At 44.8% G+C, this 17,233-nt stretch overlaps 1 protein-coding gene across 18 annotated transcripts in view; it reads left to right on the forward strand.

Moving 5' to 3' along the window:
• Positions 1-17,233, forward strand: part of SOX6 (SRY-box transcription factor 6) — a 288,239-nt gene that overhangs the window by 158,936 nt on the left and 112,070 nt on the right. The gene's annotated exons all lie outside the window — the stretch shown is intronic.

Below are 17,233 nucleotides of genomic sequence, written 5' to 3' on the forward strand. Positions count from 1 at the left end.
CTGGGAGGTGCTGGTTCGTGATGTCACAAGTGATGAGCGGTGCCGTGCAGTCAGTGAATGTGTGGGTCTGCAGGTAACACCTCTGCTAGCTGGGGGAGCCCAGCGGATGAGTCCAGGGACATTTTGTGTATTTAACCCTTTATGTTTCCTTCACATGAAGATAAAGTATCAGAGGTCATAATGTAACGAGATCATTGCATGGATCAGAATGGGGTTTGGAAGTTCCCTGCATCACTCACATGCACAGTGAAGAAATGTCTGACACAAATCTGCTGTGTGTGAACGTAGCCCAAGGCAGAGTTTTTTTTTTGGCGGCTAAAGTTGTCAGTGTTTTTACAGTGTTTTTTAATTATTTTGCCACCCAATTTCTGATGACCACTTTGTCAGCCACTACCTGTCCTTATCTTTTCATGTAGCCATTAAAAGATATCAATGATATATGTATTTTATTTTACCGCAGATTACGGGAAAACATGGGAAGACAAAAATACCAGCATGTAGATTCCTACGTGCCGCTATATGCTGTGGCTTCAGCCGTGCAGCCTCTTATTGCCCCGTCTACCGGTGGAGTGGACCTTGTTGCTCCATTTCCATTCAGATGGACTTTATGAACTTTGTGAGCAGCATTTCTTGGCGGTTTATCTGATCGCAGTGCGGTTGTGGTGCACACTGACATATCTATTTTGATATTTTCCGTATTTTTTTCTGTTCCCTCGTTCTTTTTTGGGCCCTCTCTGTCGCAGTTGTAGACCACATGGCGTGCGGTGGACGGTTTCTCTGTGGCGCTGGTTGGGTCATCATCACTTCTCTTTTTTTGCTAAGTCCGGGAGTCGAGGGGGAGTTGAATTTCCGTCTCTTGTGTCTCTCGCAGGGTTCGGCGCCCTTTGACTTGGATGCAGCTGTCTTGCTTTACTCCTGCTTAAAGAGTTTTTTGTAGTGAAAAATTAGCATGCAAATTAGCTGCAGCTGTAATTAGCATAAAAAATAATGTAGTTAGCTCCAGCATTGTGGATCGTTTCCGTCTGCCATAAACACTTCGGCATGCAAATTCTGCTGACAGCCATATTTGTGAATGTCTTATTCTGTATTAATACCTTGGGGGGGTGACCTCCTTTTATCAGCACCTGAACCTTTAGCTCTGCACTGTGCTGATGGCGTATTTATATATTTATATATATATGTATAGAGATATACACATACACCTGCCATATCCACTAATAGACCCCGGGGATTGACTGATTTTTGTATTGAATTTAGTTGATTATTTCAGTTTTACACGTTTTTGCGCCGCCGTGTTCTGTGCAGTGTGACATGCAGATCCAGCTCATAGTAACCATACTTCAGAGGTACCCAGGATAGGTGAGGGCCGGGGTCAGAGGGCGCTGACGGTGCAGGTACAAAGGGGCGTGGCTAAATATACGTAAAGCAGCGCACTTCTTAAAGTGATACTCTCTTACCATATGTGAATTGCCCGGAACTTCCGCCGATCCCTATAAGTGACAACAATCCGACCGTGCTATTCGTACGTGAGCCCGATGACATCTGTGCTGCTCTTTTTGACGTTCGCTGGAGGCGAGCCCGGGTTAGCACATTTACAGGAGGAGTGAGATGTTGTGAACGGGGGTGGAACGGCTGTCATGGTGAGGAGTAGAGGAGCACATACAGCATGTTCTGCACGTTCAGCATAAAGTCTGCAGCGGACTCCGATCCTCCACACACTGACTGATAGTCCTACTCACAGCTGAGGGTTTGTTACAGTCAGCCTGGAGCCCAGGACAGGAGAGAGATTCCTGCTGCTGCTGCTGTGCTTAGTATCATCTAAACTTATACCTCGAAACAAACTCTCAGTTGTAAAAAGTTCCATTTATGATGTAAATAAGATTGTTCAAATTAAAGGGTTTGTCCAGGTCCAGTTCTGACCCCCTTTAACCGACAGCAAGCAGAGATCTTGACTATTAGAAACTTCTAGACCTTTCCGTTATACGCTGATGAGTGGACACTGGCCCCTTAAGTGTTCCAGGACTGTGTGGTTTGGCGGCATTAACAAGCTGCCCGAGAATTGAATATTATTATATTATACCATCAGATTCCTTAAATCTGGCATCACTAGAACTTGACAGTTGCCGGATCATCAGATTTTCTGGTTTCTTGGAGGAGTCTATAAACCTCCCCGGTCTGTGCCCCAGAAACTACTGCCCTCATTAATCAGCAGTGTCAGGAGATTTCAGAGTCTCTGGATTATAGGCTGCCAGATTATCAGACTGGATTATTAATTCCCAGATTAGAAGGATATCTCACTGGATGGGGTAAGGTGATTCCTTGCGGAGTTGCCCCCTCCTTCTGCGTTATCCTGTATTATGTGCTGCGCTCTTCTCTGGTAGGACACCTCATTTGATGTCACCTTCTGCATCATGTAAATACAGTACATTTAGAAAAGCCCCAATGAGAGAACCCCTCTCTTCGCTTCTATGTCACCCCCCCCCCCCAGAAGTGCGCCCCCTGGCTGCAGGGCATCTGGGTATTTGTCAGTGACAGTCGGCTGCAGGCGGTGGATTTCTGTGCTTGCAGCGCCCCAGTTGGAGGGGGAGGAGGTGACCGGGGGGGGGGGGCGCCTCTTGTCTTGAGTCCTTCGACTTCTTCACATTTGTTGAGCGGCTTCCATCACAACAGGTGCACAATTATTGTATGAGGCAAATATTATCTGCCACCCAAATGAGGCCGAGGCCAAGACGCTGCCTCCTCTGATTAAATAATCAGCGCCGATACTTAACATGCACTTGATTCCTGCAGGAATGTGACGAGGACGCCCGCCCTGCACCTTCTACAGAGTGATTATACGCTTCATCCGCTCATGTACATGTGTCAGCACCACAACATGTACAGATGTAGCAGAGCTCATTCAGATGTTTAACCCTGCGTTAACCTAAAGACTGATAATCTGACAAACTCCACTATACATCTGTGAACCTTAGCCTTGTTATATCTGACACACGCAGCCCTGCTACATCTGTAAAAACCTTGGCCTTGTTTTATCTGACAAACTCAGCTTTGCTGTGCCTGTGTGGACGGAGCACCGCTGTATCTGCTACATGTGTGAATGATGAGCATAATCCGTTTAATGTGTCAGGTGGGAGTTGTAGTAATGTGTTTTGCATTTAATTACCAATCACATAAAACCTGCTCCATCTGTGGGTGATAATAATGTGTGTGTATAGTACGATAGATAGGCACGTACTGACAAGGCAGCCTCCAGAGCTTACACTTTACAGGGTGAGCTGCAGCAGGGGGACGCCGGATGAGAGTGACAGCTAAAGATCTGGCAGGTAACATGTTTGTCAGACTGAGCCAGGAAAAGCGACTGGGGCCGATCCATATCACGAAATCAGGGAAGGAGCGCAGAGAAATCCTTACAAACCCCGTATATTGTACACAGCACTTATGACACGAGATGCATAAGAAGAGAACGAAGAAATATACTGAGTGTCCCTGTCATGTATAGTCATAGATAGGGATGTATGCATGTATGCGTGTTAAACATGCATGTATACCAATAGACACACATACTGTACATACGCACACCGACAAAATAATCCCCCCCCCATAGAAATGTCAGATTGTTGCATTCGGCATTGAGTTCTGTCTCATGCAGATATGTAAATGATTATAGGTGCGGTCTGATTAGACACTGGGTCTTACCACAAGAGGGCGTAAAATTGCTTCCCTTCTGCCATATAAAAAGACTCTCAGAGGCTACTTTTGGGTAGTGTGCTTCTTGGTGAGAGATCAGTGACTGCTAGACATGCCTCTAACACGCACTGGAATACATCTGCCCAGTTGTCAGAATTTGAGAGGAGGCGCATCATTGGACTGAGAGAAGCAGGATGATCTTTTCGATGAATTGCTGCTATCTAGGCTGTTCTAACCTACCTGTTAGGAGATGTTGGGATCAGTGGTTACTTGAGAGCACAAACATGGTGAACAGGCTTCGGACGGCCCAGACAGACACCAGTAGAGAGAATTGTGTGACCCACCAACAAGCACAAGCAACTCCCATCATCCATACACAGGCGGCCCCTGCATTACACCCCTGTCTCTGACCAGACCATTTCCAGGCTCTTAGCAGAAGAGGATTTGGTGTCACATCGCCCATTACGTGTCCTGCCGTTGAGAGCCAGCCACCGTCGCCTTCCTTACAGTGGTGTCGTGAAGGAGAAACCTGGACTGCTCCAGCCTGGACCTGTATCGTCATTAGTGATAAATCTAGGTTCTGTTTGGGATCAGATGATGGTCGGGTTGGAATATGGAGGCCTCGTGGTGAGGTGACACACTGCCCCAACTGCTGGTGTGATGATCAGGGAAGCCTTCACGTACGACAGTCGCTCATCCCTAGTAGTGATATGAGGAACACTAACAGTTCAGCGATATGTGCAGGACGTCCTGTCGTCGCCACATGTGTTCCTCTCATGACTGGCCTGACAACTGCTGGTGTGTTTATCGGGGGAACCGTCTGTCACTGTGGAGAGTGGGGGAAACCCCCCACTGTACAATGTCAGGGAATTCGGAAAAGCAACTAGGCCTGGATGCTGGGATCAGGGAGCAGGTCACCTATAGCGTCCCTAATCCTCGCCCTAACTCCTCACTGTATGAGCGGACCTGGAAGGTAGGACGGCTCATACCCCGAAGACCTAGGGCCCTGAGTCACCCTGATAATCCCTCACATAGGAGCAGGGGAGAGACGACCTGTTCTTCCAAGACACATATGAACAGGAGTCTCAACCGGCCTAGTAGCAGGGAAAAGTAGAAACTATATACAGCAACTGGATCGGCAGGTAAGAACACCGGACAACACACTTACCTGCCACTGCCACCACGACTGGAACCCGTGCATACGTACAGGAGCCCACACACCAAACAGGAAACCATACAAACAACACATACAAGAATCCAGCACACCAGTTACTGCCTGGACCCCATGCAGAAAGATGCATGGTGGCCCCAGGCAGCGCTGCATACAGGCATGTGGTTCACGCCTCCGTAAGGGGGTCTCATGGTTTCCCGGAGGGGTGAACCACATGCCTGTATGCAGCACTGCCTGGGGCCGCCGTGCATCTTACTTCATGGGGATCCAGTGTGTGGGCTCCTGTACGTATGCACAGGTTCCAGTCGTGGTGGCAGTGGCAGGTAAGTGTGTTGTCTGGTGTTCTTACCTGCCGATCCAGTTGCTGTATATGGTTTCTACTTTTACCTGCTACTAGGCCTGTTGAGACTCCTGTTCTTCCGTGTCCTGGAAGAACAGGGCGCCTCTCCTCAGCTCCTTTGTGAGTGATTATCAGGGCGACTCAGAGCCCTAGGTTTCCGGGGTATGAGCCGTCCTACCATCCAGGTCCTCTCATACGGCGAGGAGTTAGGGCGAGGATTAGGGACGCTATAGGATGTGACCTGATGCTGGCATCCAGGCCTAGTTGCTTTCCTAAATTCCCTGACATTGTACCGTGGGGGTTTTCCCCCACTCTCCGCCGTGACACCATCATATATGATAGTCGGTTATCCCTAGTAGTGATATGAGGGACACTAACAGCTCAGCGATATGTGCAGGGCATCCTGCCGCCACATGTGTTCCTCTCATGGCTAGCCTGACAACTGCTGGTGTAATGATCGGGGGAGCCATCAAATATGACAGTCGGTCACCCCTAGTAGTGATACGAGGACACTAACAGCTCAGTGATATGTGCAGGACGTCCTGCCGCCACGTGTTCCTTTCATGGCAGGGCTTTCTTTTTTTAGCAGGATAAGGCTTACCCACACACAGCAAAGCTCCTCCGGATTACAGCACTTCATTGGCTGCCGATATACCAGATTTATTACCAATCCAGCAATTATGGAATCGGCTGGGACACCAGCTTCATCAACCTACGAGTGTGCAGGATCTACAGGCCCAGCTATAGCATCTGTGAACAAATGTGCCACAGGATACCATATGGAACCTGTATGCCTCCATGTCCAACCTCCTCTTGTATCCAGGCTAGAGGCCGTATCTCATCTTGTATCCAGGCTAGAGGCCGTATCTCATCTTTTATCCAGGCTAGAGGCCGTATCTCATCTTGTATCCAGGCTAGAGGCCGTATCTCATCTTGTATTCAGACTAGAGGCTGTACCTAATCTTGTATCCAGGCTAGAGGCCGTATCTCACCTTGTATCCATGCTAGAGGACGTATTGCATCGTGTGTCCAGGCTAGAGGCCGTATCTCACCTTGTATCCAGGCTAGAGGCTGTACCTCATCTTGTATCCAGTCTAGAGGCTGTATCTCACCTTATATCCAGACTAGAGGCCGTATCTCACCTTGTATCCAGGCTAGAGGCTGTACCTCATCTTGTATCCAGTCTAGAGGCTGTATCTCACCTTATATCCAGACTAGAGGCCGTATCTCACCTTGTATCCATGCTAGAGGCCGTATCACATTGTGTATCCAGGTTAGAGGCCGTATCTAATCTTGTATCCAGGCTAGAGGCCGTTTCTCATTGTGTATCCAGGATAGAGGCCATATCTCATCTTGTATCCAGGCTAGAGGCCGTATCTCACCTTGTATCCAGGCTAGAGGCTGTACCTAATCTTGTATCCAGGCTAGAGGCCGTATCTCATCTTTTATTCAGGCTAGAGTCCGTATCTCATCTTGTATTCAGACTAGAGGCCGTCTCTCACCTTGTATCTAGGCTAGAGGCTGTACCTAATCTTGTATCCAGGCTAGAGGCCGTATCTCACCTTGTATCCATGCTAGAGGCCGTATATCACCTTGTATCCAGGCTAGAGGCTATCTCACCTTATATCCAGGCTAGAGGCTGTACCTCATCTTGTATCCAGTCTAGAGGCTGTATCTCACCTTATATCCAGACTAGAGGCCGTATCTAATCTTGTATCCAGGCTAGAGGCCGTTTCTCGTTGTGTATCCAGGCTAGAGGCCATATCTAATCTTGTATCCAGGCTAGAGGTCGTATCTCATCTTGTATTCAGACTAGAGGCCGTCTCTCACCTTGTATCCAGGCTAGAGGCCGTATCTCATCTTTTATTCAGGCTAGAGTCCGTATCTCATCTTGTATTCAGACTAGAGGCCGTCTCTCACCTTGTATCTAGGCTAGAGGCTGTACCTAATCTTGTATCCAGGCTAGAGGCCGTATCTCACCTTGTATCCATGCTAGAGGCCGTATATCACCTTGTATCCAGGCTAGAGGCTATCTCACCTTATATCCAGGCTAGAGGCTGTACCTCATCTTGTATCCAGTCTAGAGGCTGTATCTCACCTTATATCCAGACTAGAGGCCGTATCTAATCTTGTATCCAGGCTAGAGGCCGTTTCTCGTCGTGTATCCAGGCTAGAGGCCATATCTAATCTTGTATCCAGGCTAGAGGTCGTATCTCATCTTGTATTCAGACTAGAGGCCGTCTCTCACCTTGTATCCAGGCTAGAGGCTGTACCTAATCTTGTATCCAGGCTAGAGGCTGTACCTAATCTTGTATCCAGGCTAGAGGCTGTACATAGATCATTATTACATTCATAACAACTACTTCTTGGGGTGGGATTTTTTGGGCAATGAGTGTACACACATATACAGATAGATTTGTATGTAAAGTCATACACTGCACACATACAAACACACAGAGACGTAGATACATACTTATACAGTGCCTTGAAAATGTATTATACCCCTTGAACTTTTCCATGTTTTTTATGTTACTCCCACAAACTTAAATATATTTTATTGGGATTTTTTGTGATAGTCCAACAGAAAGCATAAGTTAAAACTTGGAAAGTGTGTGTGAAGTGAAAAGAAAATGACAAATGGTTTTCAAAATGTTTAATAAGTTAAAACTTGGAAAGTGTGGTGTGCATTTGTATTCATCCCCCTGTATTCTGATACCCCTAAATAAAATCCAGTGTGACCAATTGCCTTCAGAAGTCACCTCATTAGTAAATGGAGTCCACCTGTGTATAATGTATTCTCAGTATAACGTCATCTGTTCTGTGAAGGCCTCAGATGTTTGTTAGAATAGAGAACATTAGTGATCAAACGGCATCATGAAAACCAAGGAACATACCAGACAGGTCAAGCATAAAGTTGTGGAGAAGTGTAAAACAGGGTTAGGGTATAAAAAAATATCCCAAGCTCTGAACATCTCATGGAACACCGTTCAGTCACTCACCTGAAAATGAAAGGATTATGGCAAGACTGAGACTGGGGCAAAGGTTCATCTTCCTGCAGAACAATCACCCTAAACATCCACGCAGAGATGCAATGGAAGGGTTTAGATCAAAGCATCTTCATGTGTTAGAACGGCCCAGTCACAGTCCAGACCTAAATCCCATTGAGAATCTGTGGCAAGACTTGATAATTGCTATTTACAGACGTTCTCCATCCAATCTGACTGAGCGCAAGCTTTTCTGCAAAGAAAAGTGGGCAAAAATGTCCACCTCTAGAGACATCCCCCAAAAGACTGGAAGTTGTAACTGCAGCGAAAGGTGGTCCTACAAAGTACTGACTCAGAGGGGGGATTACAAATGCACACCACACTTTCCAGATTTGTATTTAGTAAAAGTTTTGAAAACCACGTATATCTTTTCACTTCATACAGACTTGTACTTTGTGTTGGTCGATCACATAAAATACCAATAAAATGCATTCAGTTTTGTGGGTGTAACGTGAAAACTGTGGAAAAGTTCAAGGGGTATGAATACTTTTTCAAGGCACTGTATAAATATATACTTCACACACACTGCACCCATATCCACGCAGGTACATGTATGTACATACATAGGCTGCACACATACATATATAAATATATACTGCACATACATAGATACACACAGAGGTACACATATACATACACATGCTGCACACATACATATATAAATATATACTGCACATACATAGATACACACAGAGGTACACATATACATATACTGCACACATACATATATAAATATATACTGCACATATACAGTGTGGGGATTCGCTCTGGTAGTTAGGATAAGCAGGCGCAGTACAGAGGCAAAATACAAGTTCATAATTCAAACTTCAGTGTTTATTCACACATGATGCCAAAAACAAAACATTTACTTTTGCAGTGTTGGTCTTACTTCACACCCAATGGCAAGTTAATAAAAGAGAAGTCTCCTTAGTGGCAGTTCTGCCTCAGAAAGTTCAAACACAGGCTTTAGGCGGCCTGTCTCCTGACACACGGGTCTCTGCTCTCCAGCCCAGCACAGGCCTCAGATCTCAGCACACAGACCTCCTGATGCTCTACTGTCAGACAGAGGTAGTCCTCTCCACATGGCAGTGCTGGCTGGTTTTATGCCTGGCAAAACCCGGCCTGGAACGTGTGGAGTAGTCACCCACCCAGCACTTTGACTACTCCCAGTAAGAGCCGTCCCTACTCAGCTATTACAGCCATGCTAAGTACCAAGGTGTCAAACAGCAACTGCTGCTGACACATAAAAAATGTCTCTTACTCCACCGAGGCCAGGAACCTCGGTTACATGTACCTATCATCCACGATGACTCCTTGTACCTTCTTACAACAGATACACACAGAGGTACACATATTCACGCAGGTACACGTATGTACATACATAGGCTGCACACATACATATATAAATACACAGATACACACAGAGGTACACATATACATACATATGGTACACACATACTGTACACATATGAATATATGCTGTACATAGACACACACTACACACAGAGGTACATGCTGCACACATATATACTGTACATACATAGATACACACAGAGGTACACATATACATACATATGGTACACACATACTGTACACATATGAATATATGCTGTACATAGACACACACTACACACAGAGGTACATGCTGCACACATATATACTGTACATACATAGATGCACACAGATGTACATATATACATGCACTCATAGACACACATACATGAGAAGTCCCCTCAGACGGATACTCAGTCACACCAGTGACATTTTACGTGCAGTATCCCGCCGCGCTGCTTCTCTTTGTACAGTTGTATTTCGGGCAGTTAAGTGATGTCTCCGTGTTTCTGTAAGTAGCGGGATAACGATGCAACATTAATTGCCGGTTTTATTATTTCTTCTGACGACAATAGTATAAATAACTGTAATGTAAATATCAATTATTATTTGCCGCCACGGCGCTGACACCAGGAATAATTAGGATTTGGTTTCCTGTAAATTTTGTCAATTGTTCTGCACAGACCTGCACTCTGGCGCAGTGAATAACGCCGCGGTTTTACGGCCGCTCTTCGTCGTTTGACATTTTTATGATTTTTAAATTAAATTGTGCATTTACTACAATAAAACTACAATAAAATGTAAAATGTTTATTCTCAGCTCATTTACACTCACAATTACACACAAGTCACCACTTCGTATTTGTGTTAATTTCCTGTGTTTTATAGGCAGGATTTTCAGTAAAGATCGGCGTCCGGAGATAATTCGTATTAAATGATGACCCTCGTTATAAGCGCCTCGTACGCAGATTTATAACGGAGCGCCGTAAAGGACATTGCTTCCCATCAATGGACAGAAGGTCTTTATTAAAGTGAAATGAAAGGATACATCTGATTGGTTACATATCCTCATAGATTATAACCCCCATCATCGCTATTGAATATCAGACCAGTCAGCTTCCTCCTCCCCACTGTGAAAGTCGCCATTTTCAGCATAACCTAGAAGCTCATAATTTCTGACTTTGATAGGAAAAAAATAATAATAATAGTAAATGGCAGACATCTTCATCCAGTTCAGCTGACATGGCCGCGTGAGGCGCCTGGAACCCCACATCTCATCACATTTATGAAGGTTATTTATTGGCTTTTTATTGATTTTATTGAAACTTTTCTGTATTTTATTTTTTTTTGCAATTTTTCATCTTTCTTTTTTCGTTGGATTTCATGGCTCAATGCGGACATCTGCTGGGAGCGTAAGTAGTGTACTACACACCATGAAATACTGGTGAATTATACTTCATAGAGTCTTCTCATCAAGATACCTACTGTGTATACTGTGCACATGGCTGTAAGTCACAGGGGATGTAGCAGTAATGTAACAGTAATGTAATTGCAATGTCATAGTAATGTAGCAGTAGTCTAATAATAATATAACAGTAATGTCATAGTAGTTTAATAGTAATGTAGCAGCAGTCTAATAGTAATATAACAGTATGGTAATAGTAATGTAATATAGCATTAAAGGGGTTCTGCAGTTTGTTTTAACTGATGATCTATCCTCTGGATCATCAGCATCTGACCAGCGGGGGTCCGACACCCGGGACCCCTGCCGATCAGCTGTTTAAGAAGGCAGCGGCACTCCATTAGTGCTGCGGCCTTCTCACTGTTTACCGCAGGCCCAGTGACGTCACGACTAGTATCAACTGACCTGAGAGTGGCTAAGCTCTGTTCACGTGAACGGAGCTTAGCCCCGCCCAGGCAAGTTGATACTAGTTGTGACGTCACTGGGCCTGCGGTAAACAGCAAGAAGGCCGCAGCACTAATGGAGCGCCGCTGCCTTCTCAAACAGCTGATCAGCAGGGGTCCCGGGTGTCGGACCCCCGCTGGTCAGATGCTGATGATCTTTCCAGAGGATAGATCATCAGTTTAAACAAACTGCAGAACCCCTTTAAGGTAATAGTAATGTAATAGTAATATAGCAGTAATCTAGCAGCAGTAGTGTAATAGTAATGTAGCAGCGGTTTAATAGTAATATAACAGTAAGGTAATAGTAATGTAATAGTAATATAGCAGTAATCTAGCAGCAGTAGTGTAATAGTAATGTAGCAGCGGTTTAATAGTAATATAACAGTAAGGTAATAGTAATGTAATAGTAATATAGCAGTAATGTAGCAGCAGTAGTCTAATAGTAATGTAATAGTAACAGTAAGGTCATCACAGTGTAGCAGTAAGGTAATAGTAATGCAATTGTAATGTAGCAGTAATGTAGTAGTAATGTAGCAGTAATGTAACAGTAAGATAATAGTAATGTAGCAGTAGTCCAATACTAATGTAGCAGTAATGTAAGGTAATAGTAATGTAATAGTAATGTAGCAGTAATGTAACAGTAAGGTAATAGTAATGTAGCAGTAGTCCAATACTAATGTAGCAGAAAGGTCATCACAATTTAGCAGTACGGTAATAGTAATGAAGCAGTGTATCGGTAATGTCGCAGTAATGGGGTCACATGGCTTTGTGGTACATTTCAGCGTCTCTGGTGATCGTCTCTTGTATGTGCTGCTGGTTCTAGGGGGTCATACTGTGGACGCTGAAGGAGTCCGTTTGGTGCAGTGCAGATTTGCTCGGACCGTTACGGCCAGCATTTCTCCCTGGCAGCGCCTCATTTGCTTGGCAGTCCCTTCGGCTGTTACAAATATGAGATTTCTGCTTAAATTAAAAAAATTTAATAAGCACAAATGAAGAATTCCTCATAATGTTGCGCATTCTGTAAATACAGGTGTCCCGAGCAGCGGCGGCAGCATCAGCAGCCAATAGGAAGGGAGGACTTTCCAACTTGGAACTTTCTTTGGCAGCAGCGCTCGGACACAGAAATTATTGAGATTTTCTTTTACTGCCTGTATCTAAACACAGGGACTTTAATGAGCAGCGGAGCTGTTATTGCGCAGCTGCCTCCCCGCTACCCAGCCGTATCCCTGCTCCCTCTTTTGCTCTCCTGAAATCCCAGATTCTTCCTGGTCTTGTGTTGGGATCAAATGGTGGATGATGGGAATTTCCAAATGTTCAAATGCTGGTGTGATTTGAGTAAATTCCGGACCTGACGCTCCGATCCTCTGTCCTTGCAATTCTTTCCTGCTTAAACATTACTGGCGTTCACAGATTTTTAAGCTTTTGTATACTTTCTACAGACAAGTAGCTCAAACCAAATGACAAACGTCAACTGCGGTCCTCCACACAAGGGGCGGGGTCATAATCCATGTTTATCCTGTGTACAACCCCGGCTCAGGTCAGGAAATGAAGCCACATCGTTATCTCAGATCATGTGATTATTATGTGAGAGTACTCGCTTACCTCAGAGCACAGACCTATTATCTCAGATCATGTGATTATTATGTGAGAGTACTCGCTTATCTCAGAGCACAGATTTATTATTTCAGAGCATGCACTTATTATGTGAGAGTACTCACTTATCTCAGAGCACAGACTTATTATCTCAGATTATGTGAGAGTAGTCCCTTATCTCAGAGCACAGACTTATTATCTCAGATCATGTGATTATTATGTGAGAGTACCCACTTATCTCAGAGCACAGACTTATTATTTCAGAGCATGCACTTATTATGTGAGAGTACTCACTTATCTCAGAGCACAGACTTATTATCTCAGATCATGTGATTATTATGTGAGAGTACTCCCTTATCTCAGAGCACAGACTTATTATCTCAGATCATGTGATTATTATGTGAGAGTACTCACTTATCTCAGAGCACAGACTTATTATCTCAGATCATGTGAATTTTATGTGAGAGTACTCGCTTATCTCAGAGCACAGACTTATTATCTCAGAGCATGCACTTATTATGTGAGAGTACTCATTTATCTCAGAGCACAGACTTATTATCTCAGAGCATGCACTTATTATGTGAGAGTACTCACTTATCTCAGAGCACCAACTTATTATCTCAGATCATGTAATTATTATGTGAGAGTACTCGCTTATCTCAGACCACGGACTTATTATCTCAGCAGAGCATGCGCTTATTATTTCAGAGTACTCATTATCTCAAAGCCCGGACTTATAATCTCAGATCATGCGCTTATTATATGAGAGTACTCGCTTATCTCAGAGCACTGACTTATTATCTCAGATCATGCGCTTATTATTTCAGAGTACTCATTATCTCAGAGCACAGACTTATTATCTCACTCAGAGCCTGCGCTTATTATGTCTCCCATATGGCAGAGCACAGACTTATTATCTCACTCAGAGCCTGCGCTTATTATGTCTCCTATATGGCAGAGCACTGACTTATTATCTCAGAGCATGCGCTTATTATGTAACAGTACTCACTTATCTCTGAGCAGTGACTTATTATCTCAAAACATTGACTTATCTCTCTATGTATTATGTTTATATCTTTTACTGTATTTTATATGATTTTTTGCATCTGATCGGTAGATTTGCCGCCATTTATCTTTGCCATCGGCCAGCAGTCTGTGAAGTTACTTTCCTCTTGTTAGTTGTCACTTAGAAGCCCTGTAGTATCTATGGAAACAATGGCGGCACCTTGTGAGCTGCTGCGCGTCCTCTCCTCTTCTCTGTTAGCAGGCTCTTTTGTGGTGCGGGCCCTAGTGTAACAAGTGCGCTCTTCATCCTCATTTTTCTGTCCTCGCAGTATTCATGGAGACACATTTGTAGATGAAGGACACTAAACAGCTCACAATGCGGCGCCATCAGCGCGGCCTCTCCACACAATGACTCGCACGGCAATCTGTTTGCCATTTCCACAATTATATCCCCATAATTGGCCATATGCATGTATAATAAGCCATGAGACGCCGCGTGATCATTGCAGAAGCCGCGAGTTATAGTTAACCCCCTGCAAGTCCCATTCATGGCCATTTATTCCTTAATGCTCCATTATGAAGTCTGAGCGTCTGCACAATGGCGCTCGGCACATTACCGTACATTGTGCTAATGCCGCTAACGATGTGTTTATTATTTATGATGCCGCTCGCAGGGTCATTATACAACACAACATTATCAATATGGCTGCCAGCGTGGTCAGGAGATGCGACCATCACATGGATTCCAGTAGTGAAATGATTTTCTTTGGAGTCCACTAAGAAAAGTGTTGTAGAAATTAAACAAACTGCAATTTAAATTAGAAAAAAAAGTATTTTAAAAAATGCATAAAATTTCCCCAAAATCTATTTGACAGCAGGATTTTGTTTCTAGTAGGTCTGCCGCATATTGTTTCTGAGGTTAAATGTCTCCGGTCAGCGTTACGAGCTTGATGAAAGGCCCACCATTACTGTGCCACAGTCATTGGCCAGCCTGTAGGGTCACCATTTCTTCCCAAAAAAAGATGGCCGCCAGCAAAGGCTTCCAGAGGCAGCCGTATTCCCATGGCCCCCTTCAGGTGACTGTGAAGTACTGCATGTTATCATCAGATTCTGGGGCTAATCCGCCTTCTTACTCTTTTGCTGTCCAGTCACTGAAGAATGATTGGTTTCTCCCAGAGCAGCGCTCATTGTGGTCCCTCATTAGGACAGATCCTGAGTCCCCAGCCGAGGTCTGCCGAGTGACAACCCCTGTGGGAGGCTTTATCGTAGTCACCGTTTTCTCAGACCCCATAGGGAAAGTGCTGCTGTCATTGTCCATGTGATGCAACAGAAATGGGGGCGTTCCCGAGAAGCGCAGCCTTGGGTTCCCCTGTAATTCCTCCGCTTTACGACACGTACCGGGGGTTGCAATGAGGTTTTCTGTATTTTGCTCAGGAAACGATTACAGTGAAATCTTATTTGGAAACATAATTTGAGTTTCTGGAGTGTTTATACAGGTGCAACAATCAGAACTCTAGAGCCTAAAGACGTCCAGCCCGGGTCCCACTGCCACTCTGCAGAGCATCGCACAGACGGAACAGTGATCAGAGGAGAAGTGTTACAGGAGATCACACCCTGGACCTCCTTACAGGACCCTCCGGCTGATTATCATGTGTGGAGGAGGGGAGAGAACTTGCAGCAAATCTGTGAGCAGCATCCTCCATATAGAACTCCAGTGCATCACCTTATATTAGTGATGGCTAACCTCCGGCACTCCAGGTGTGGTGAAACTACAACTCCCAGCATGCTCTATTCATTTCTATGGAGTTCTGGGAACAGCCAAGCAAGTGTGCATCTTGGGAGTTGTAGTTTTACCACAGCTGGACTGCCGGAGGTTAGCCATCACAGCCTTAGGCGTCATGCACACGACCGTTGTTCTGGTCCGCATCCGAGCCGAATAAGTATTTCTACAATGGGCCGCCTGTTCCGTTCCGCAAATTGCGGAAGGCACACGGGCGGCATCCGTGTTTTGCAAAAAACAGAACGGTCGTGTGCATGAGGCCTTAGGCCTCTTTTACACAACAGTTTTTTTCTTCAGTTTACGGGCCGTTTTTTGCGTTCCGTATACGGTCCATATACGGAACTATACATTTCAATGGTTCCGCAAAAAAAAAAAAGGAGTATACTCCGTATGCATTCCATTTCCGTGTTTCCATTCAGTTGAAAGATAGAACATGTCCTATTATTGCCCGCAAATCACGGTCCGTGGCTCCATTCAAGTCAATAAGTCCGCAAAAAAACTGAACACCTATGGAAATGCATCCGTATGTCTTCCGTGTCCGTTCGGTTTTTGCGGAACCATCTATTGAAAATTTTCTGCCCAGCCCAATTTTTTCGATGTAATTACTGTATACTGTATATGCCATTCCGTTTTTTTTGCGGAACCATTGAAATTAATGGTTCCGTATACGGAACTCAAAAAACGGCCCGTATGCGGAACTCAAAAAATGTTTGTGTGAACGAGCCCTTATATGAAGCGCTCCGCTGGGATCAGAGGGTGGGTGCAGGGGATTATCTCTTGTACCTATTTGTTACAGTGTATCAGTGCAGGAGAGATGTATCAGGCTGGAGTCCAGGATGTTTGGCTCACAGAGGATTGTATAGAATGGATAGAATTGTAACAAACCCTCAGCATTGTGAGCAGGGCTATGGTAGTTCATGATGGGATTCCAGCCTTTGATTGTAGAGACGGAGGATTCCTTTCCTGGACAGCAAGCAGAGATGTTCAAATGGCGAGGAATAGAAACACAAAGGGGTGGAATTATTATGACTGGGGGCGGATCTTCTGGCAGACTGTGCTATGAGCTGCCATATACGCAATAATTGACGCCCTATATAGTACATCTATTGGGCCACACCTACTTTTGAACTAAGCCCCACCCACTTCTTAAACAGTCGTAAACGTGGCATAAAATTGAAAACATGTTTGTGAAAATATGCGGCTTATACAAAAATGTGGGAGATCTGCATTCTAGAAATTTGGTCTCCAGCCTTTGATGAGAGGAGAGAGCTCCATCCCTCTGTGGTCACATAACCCTATAGGTGTCTTTAATGTGTCGTTCCTGGGGGGCGGGGCTTTTCGTGTCTCACAGCGTTGCGATGGAGCTGTGCGCCAGAA

Source organism: Bufo gargarizans, chromosome 10 (assembly GCF_014858855.1).
Source record: "Bufo gargarizans isolate SCDJY-AF-19 chromosome 10, ASM1485885v1, whole genome shotgun sequence".
Lineage (NCBI taxonomy): Eukaryota > Metazoa > Chordata > Amphibia > Anura > Bufonidae > Bufo > Bufo gargarizans.